Source organism: Notamacropus eugenii, chromosome X, assembly GCF_028372415.1.
Source record: "Notamacropus eugenii isolate mMacEug1 chromosome X, mMacEug1.pri_v2, whole genome shotgun sequence".
Taxonomy (NCBI): domain Eukaryota; kingdom Metazoa; phylum Chordata; class Mammalia; order Diprotodontia; family Macropodidae; genus Notamacropus; species Notamacropus eugenii.
Window position 1 is genome coordinate 69,140,989 of NC_092879.1, and position 8,137 is coordinate 69,149,125.

Below are 8,137 nucleotides of genomic sequence, written 5' to 3' on the forward strand. Positions count from 1 at the left end.
ACCCCATACTGTCTCCTGATGTGTCTATTGAAGGATATCATTCCATGGGAAAAACCTGGAGACTTGCTCCCTAATTCCTAGGTCAAGTTCTGTTGCTGAAGTGTACATTTGACCTGCAGCTTGTTGGCATGAATGTTGTGTTTTGGTTACTAAAAACCATCCTCCTCAAAAGCAGTGCCATGTACTACATCACTGCCCCTACTGGAGGCTAAGACTGAAGTCTGGCATTCAAGGCTGTTCTGTATGTTCAATACTCAACTGCTGTATTGGAACCCACTGGGCTCTCCCACCAGGAGAAAAAGAGTGAAATTAAAACAAACACCCAACATTTATAACAGTTACGTAACAATTATTTCTTTTGGAGGGGGGAAGGCAAGGCAATTGGGGATAAGTGACTTGCCCAATGGTACAAAGCTAGCAAGTGTCAAGTGTCTGAGGCTGGACTTGAACTCAGGTACTCTTGCCCCCTGGGCCAGTGCTCTGTTCACTACACCACCCAGCTGCACCTCTATAACAGTTGTAACACTGAGTCTGCACAGATGGTAAAGGGTCCCAACACAATGTAATCCAACACGTTGCCAACCAGGATCCTAGGGGAACGGGGCACTGTGACTCCTCACAGGACAGATGTGCGCGTGGCCTTGCTAAGGAGGCACTGCATCCTTGTTTTCAGGTGGTGTCTAGGATTGATGATAACAGTGCTCTCTAGGAATGACTGTGTACTTAGTGTTCTCTGGCTCTTCTGCTAGGACCTTCCCACCCTCTCCCCAGGGGCTGACCTTATGCTTTCGTTTTCTAGATTCCCCATAAAATAGGTGCTTGTACTCCCTGTTCTTGTCCACTAATTAAAGGCAGGGGGAGAATGAGCATGTGCCCCAGCTGATCTCCCTCATCCCAAATCAAGCTTTACTGTTGTTGTATAAAATCATGTAGTCTCAGTGCAATGTGGATCCAATGTGGATCCAAATCACTCCTCCACTACCTTCCCTTCAACCATCAGCCACGATTAACACACCTCAGCTTTCCAGATCCAATGGAAAAATGAATTCCTCAGAGTACCCTGGGGGGAGGTTGACCAGATAATTCAAAGCTACTATACATCTGTCTCCTTTTCTTCCACAGTCCCTCAGCAGAACCAGGGCACCCAACCCTGGGTTTTCCTCCTTAGTGGGTGTAGGGTCCCTCACTTTCACTCCTTTTCTCCCTATCCTTTTTATAAATGGATGAATAAAGTGTTCATTAAGTATCTGCTATGTTCCAAGTGCTTTCTTGGGCACCTTGGATACAAATACAAAACCGAAAGGGTAGCTAGGTGGTCAGGTAACTAAAGTGCTAGGCATTCAGTCAGAAAAACCTGAGTTTAAATCTGGCTTCAGATACTTACTGATTGTGTGACCTTGGGCAAATCACTTAACCTCTACTTGCCTCAGTTTCCATAACTGTAAAATGGGGATTGTCATGAGGATCAAATGAGATAATTTTGTAAAACACTTAGCACAATGCCTGGCACATAGTAGGTGCTATATAAATGCTTGTGAGTAAATAGTGGAACACAGCTAAAAAGAAAGATATATTTATAAAGGCTTCTGGACAATAGCTAATGGAGTGTACGAGGTGTTCAGAGGACTAGCACCTCTGCTGTGAGGGTTTGTCAAGCCCTTTCCAGGGCTGCTCATCTACCTTTAGTGTTTACCTGGTGCTCAACAATCACCTGTGCCTTCAGGAAGCTGTTAGCATGCCCAGTAAAACCAGGTTGAGGGTAACTGACAGGCATCAAACTTGTTGGTGAGCTATGAGGATGTCTACCCCAAGCATGTGAAGACTTCCCCTGGTGGAAGGGCATCTGAGAACAATTTGTTCCAGAGGCCATGAAAGTGGTTGAAGCAGGTTCTGTGGAGTGCTTAGAGTCTGGTCAGACATCAAAGATGCCAAAGTCATCCACTGCATCCTGGGCCATCGTTAAGCAGTCTTGACTTTTGTCTTGTCACTGAACTTTGAAGACTCTGGAAGAGAGTGAGGCTGATGATTTTGTGCAGCTCTGCCTCACTTAAATCCAATTCATATGTAAGTTAATACATCACCCCATAATGTCATTGGTCCTCTTCAAAAACAAAAGACAAATAACAATGGTTTAGTGAGGTGGCCTGGAAAATGGAAGGTAGAATGTCTCTTTTCTCTCTGTAGTAATAGTAAAGTGTACATTTGTCATACATATCCAGTGTGTTAGCTCGACTTCATTGTGAGGGAGAGATCTATGGGGTGAGAGGGATGGTGAAGGAGGGAGCCAATGAGAAGAGATAAGGATGTTTAAAGAAAGAACAACAATAAAACAAAAGAAAGAAAATGGAAGGTGGACCAGTGGTAGATCTGTGGCCAATTGATCCATCAATATGTATTTAATAAGTATTTATTATGTCAAGTTCTGTGCTAAATTCTGGGGATGCAAGTACAAAAAAATGAAACAGTTATTTGTCCAGAAGTCTAGGATAAGTCTTTACATACCATGGTAACACTACTGATATGGCACACAGGCCATGGTGATACGCATCATCTTTCTGCTTTGAAGAATGGGAAAAACCCAATGGAATCATATTATCAATTGCCTATGAAGCCCATTAATACTCTGCCCAGCCTCAGCAACTGGGCAGTTAGGGCAGGATGCCAATTACAGTTGGGCTGCCTCCAGAACCATTTATGCATAGAATTGGTATCTACGATGATACTGAAATATGACACACTGAAGGAAGCAATTTGATGGCAAAGTTAAGCTGAAACCCTATAGCACACAAAATAGCTTTGTGCAGTGTCAGATTGGTGCATTACATCTTACACTAAGCTATAGAGAGGGAGAATAAAGAGGAGAGTATCTATGTCTTGACTGAGTTAGGATAATCGGCATTCATGTTCTGTGATATAAGACTAGTTATTAAAAGAGCTGACATCCTTTTTTTGAGAATTTTCACTGTGTCTCTACCAAGATATTAATTCCCTGTATGTTACATTCTGTTGTGTGCTTTTTATGTTGAAGAATTTGAAAAGCAGCAGATCTGGCCCCTTATGGAATTGATGTGATATGTGAGATTTCTGTAACATCTCTAAAATGTCTATCAGTACAAGAAAATCTCTTAAGATCAGCAAGGGTACTATAATAACACTTGGAAAGAGTGGGGGTAGAATGTTAAAGGGAGAATTCTCGCTAAAGGATGTGTGTATCTACCCAGAAAGTGCATTTTTATATGTTTTCAAAGCTAGCAGCCAGGATTTCTTTCTCCCAAAACTTAGAACACAATTGGTTGCTTTTGAATCTTGAAAAAGTACAAACACATTTATATTTGTAACAGAATCATAACCTCAGAATAACATGAATACTCAATACTCAAATGGATATGTGATTATACCAACTAGAATGTTCCCTCTAACAATGCAGATTGCAACAAACCCACATCGTGTGCAATTCTCATCCATGAATTTACCACAAGATGTCTTCCCAGTGTGGGGAGACCTTCCCAACTTTCTCCTGTAGAACACCCTGGCTGTTTGCCTGCCATCCCTCACCTTCACCACATCACCTGTCTATCTATTCTTCCCATCATATATTTCCCCGATGACGTTTTATTCCTACTCTTCTTCAAAGTTCCTCAGGGGTTCTATATTGAATGTGACACTTATTTTTAATTCTTCAGGGATTCCTGTGTTCCATATATTGTTGCCATAGAGCAGCAATGACTGAATATTATTTTAAATGGTGGACCTTTGTTTCCAAAAGACATTTGGAGTTATTAAAGGAGCTTTGCAATTTTCTGAAGGTAATCTAGCTTACTCTCTTGCTCCTTCTGACTCAGCCCAATTCCTTGTCCATTTGTACTGTCTATTCCAGATATACATACTGATGGACAAGCTTTATGTCTTGTCTAGCCAAGGCATCATCCACTTGGTCTTTCCTGGGCAGATAGTCAAGCCAACCTCTTTAGCGTGGTTGTGGGTGAGAAATACCTTGTTAAGAATCTTCTTTTTTTGCTCTACTGTGTTAATGTTTTGGCAAAATAAACATAAATGCAGTGGGATCCTATATTTTCTACAATTTTTGTCAGTTGCAAAAAAGAGAAAGATGTAATCCATGACTTGATTATCACTTGCAAAAGCCCTCCCATTCTCTTCTCATTCCTCAGTTCATTTATGGATGGGTCTCATAGTGATTTTGTGTAAATGGGACCATGAGTTTTTAGATTGGTAGTTCTTGATGTTCTTTCTAACACTTTTTTCAGTATGAGATTTATCAGTCTGAGATAAAAAATTCCATGTCTTTGGAATGTCCCCCTCCTTTGGATAGCTTGTGAACTGATCCCTCAGTACCCTCACAATTGTGTAATCTCTAGCATATTTCTCCCTAATATGCCATTGGTCTGATCTAACTGCTTTCCTTACCCTTCTTCTCTTTACTTTTTCTCTACTTCTCCTGTAAGCACATCTTACAGTCCAATTGTAGGGGTTCCACTGTCCTTGAGGGAAAACACACTGTTTCCTATAATCATCTCTGCAAGTCTTTTCCATTTTTTCCTTGATTTGTTGTGCTGTTTCCATATTGGTTCTTAAGTACCATTGGGATGACTTTGCTTAGTGAGAGCTCTCTAAAGTAGTTTCACCCTCCACTGCTTCTCTGCATTTCCGGAGGCAATATTGCTCACAATCATCAATCATCCTTACAACTGAGTTTATATTTTAAACTAGTGTTGTGTTTGACCACCATTTCTGTCTGCTTGGCAAGTAAGTCAAGTGATGACTGACTAAGGTACTTCCTGGACATTTTTATAGCCACTGATTTACAACTCTTGAATTTCTGTATGAAAGCTCATGAGGTAAAGGTATAACACTTTTGTGTAGTCTTCTATCTCTCTCATTCCTTTTTCCTATATATGTGTAATTTTTTGCCATCCTCACCTTTTCATTTTCTAAGTATCAAAGTATTAAAGTTCAAACCTAGTTTCAGATACTTACTAACTGTGTGACCCTGGGCAAGTTACTTAACCTTTATTTGCCTCAGTTTCCTCACCTATAAAGTGAGAGGATAATAGTACCTGCCTCCCAGGATTATGATAAAGATCAAAAGACATAATAATTGTAAAGCACATAGCACAGTGCCTTGTACACAGTGTGTGTGTGTTCATCCTTCATTGCCAAAGAAGACCATGCCATCAGAGAAATGATGACATGACTTGCACTTGACTTTGTTTTGAGTGAGGGAGGGCTGTGCAGGTCATAAGCCTCACTTCTCCTCCAAAGCCAGCTGAATTCAGTGACCAGATATTCAGGAGAATGACTGGAGATGACCCAGGATGAGGCAATTGGGGTTAAGTGACTTGCTCAAGGTCACACAGATAGTGAGTGTCAAGTGTCTGAGGTGAGATTTGAACTCAGGTTCTCCTGACTCTTGCACTGGTGTTTTATCCACTGTACCACCTAGCTGTCTCCTTATACACAGTAGCTGCTGTATAAATGTTATTGTTATTATTATTAATTGGAAGGGTTTGAGTTCTTTCTAATATTTCTCTACCTCTTCATAATTTGTAATCAATGTTGCTACATAAACTTCAGGTACTTCTAAGGTAGTCTTTTTGCAAATACACATGAGCACTGTAATATAAGATGATCAAAAATCCCATGAATTAATACTTTTTAGTTGCCTTTGGATGTTATATAAAACCAACTCCACCAACGTATTTCTTTGCCTCTCCAAGCAGTTCCTATCAGTCATTCTTTCATGTAGCTTGAACTTCCTTCTCTCTCCTGCTTTCATTTATAGCAAGAATGTCAAAATTGACATGATCCAGCTCCTTTACTACTATGTCAGCTCATCAGTCAATGGATAAGAATCTCACATTTAATGAGCCAACAATCTTCTACGTTGTGTAAAAACTATGTGCTGATTTGCATCTTCTGCCCCTTTTCCATCACCCTATGGGGGAGCACAAAGGATTGAAAGCTATTTGATCTTTTCCTTTATTTTATGGATCCCCATGGCCAAAGAATTCATCCACAAGTGGCCAAGTTACTGGGGATAAGCCTCTCTGTACACAATGGGGTTGATCCTCAAAAAACAGAATCTGTCCTTTTCCAGGGCTATAATCAGTGTCTTTCTAATATGACAAACCTACCAGAACTCCTGTCCCACTGACATAGCCTTAAAACCTCAGGACCACCTCCACCCCAGAATGAGGCATTGTGGGAAGACTTGGCAGAAGAACATCAACATCATGTTTCAAAAATGCTTTCTCTTAACAACCTCAACAGCTCCAACCAGGCAAATAAAAAGATTGCTAAAGAAAACCAATCTATCAACCAACAAGTATTTCTCAGATGCCTACTGCGTGCCAGGCTCAGTGCTAGGCTCTGGGGATACAAGTACAAAGAATGAGCCAATCTTTTCTCATGAGAAGCTTATATTTTAATAGGGGAGAGAGGTATATATTAGAAATATGTATAGGAACTTCTGGGAGCCAAGATGGCAGAGTAAACTGTAAGTGCTCTCACCTTTCTCTTGTTGACCTTGAAAAACCCAGAGAATATTTCCCCAGGAAAAATCCTGGAATAGTGGAGCCAGCACAAGGGTAACATCAGTCTTTCAACTTGGGAGATCAACAGGAAGAGTACCTCTTGCTGTTGCTAAAGGGGACCAGTGCAGGACCAGAGGTGACCCAGCAAGCCTCAACTCAGTGGACCAGGAGGAGATCCTGAGCCCCTGCATGGTAGAGCTGGTAAGTGCCAACACCAGGACCCCAGGTGTGCCTTAGCACAGCCAGGGAAATTAGACAGACACCAGCACAGGTGGGGGTTCACCAGCTGCTCAGCGCTGGAGGAGGAGGAGATTTCCTGCGGCCAGACTATCCTTCCCCCACACCTCACAACTTGAGCTTCAGTGGAACCTTGGGTAAACTCAGAAAGACTTAACCTGACCTTGACTTTGGCACAAACCAGTCAGCTAATCACCAGGTAAGCTGCAGCATTATATAGCTTCTAACTGAAAGAACCAGAAGCTACAACACACAAAGCCAGTAAACAGGCCTCAAGTTCCCAGCACAAGAAATGTGGGACAGAGTCCTCTGTGCCCCAGAAGCAGAGAGCTACTTTAAAAGCCAGGAAAAAGGCAATCACTACGAGCAAGAAGCAAATCAGAAAAGCAAAGACCATAGAATCATTCTACGGGGAAAGGGAAGCTCAAAATATGAATTCAGAAGAGGACAGCCCTGACAATATACCCATATCTGAAACCTGAAAAGGGAATATAAACTGGTCTCAAGCCCAAAAAGCTTCTTAGAAGAACTCAAAAAGGATTTTAAAAGCCAAATTAGAGAGATAAAAGAAAAACTGACCAATGATTTAACAAATACAACTGACAAAATGAAAAAAGAATTCACTGAAGAGCTCTTTAAAAAGTAAAATTGCTCAAATGGTCAAATATCTTCAAATATTTATGCCTCAAGAGAGGCATAAAAAGATAAACAGGATGGAAAAAGAAAAAAAACTTGTTATTCAATATGGGCACATTGTTTACATCCATATATGGGAGGGTGATACTTGTTAGTCTTGAGAACAGTATATTTATTATGACATTTAAAAGGGATATGCATAGAGGGAGTGGGTATAAATTAACTGATGTGATGATAAAAAACATAATTAAAGGGTATGAAGGGATTATAACTGTAGAAGAGGAAAGGAGGAGGCAGAAAAAAGTAAATTACACCGCAGGAAGAGGCAAAAAAACATAGTAAAGGGAAAGAAGGGAAAGAGATAAGCACTGTTTGAGTTTTACTCTCATAGGATTTGGTTCAAGGAGGGCACAACATACTCAGTTAAGTATAGAAATATAACTTGCCCTACAGGCAATAGGAGGGGAAAAGGAAAGAAAAGGGAGGGGGAGGTTAAAAGGGAGGGAAGAAGAAGTAAGGGAAAGGGAAAGAAAAGGGAGGGAGGCTGATAGAAGGGGGGAAGAGTGAGGGAGGTGGTGGTCAAAAGTAAAACTTTTGAGGAGGGGAATGGAAAGGGAGAAATAAAAGCATAAACAGAGGGGGAAATAGGATGGAGAGAAAAACACAGATAGTAATAAATTGTGAATGTGAATGGGATGAACTCTCCCATGAAA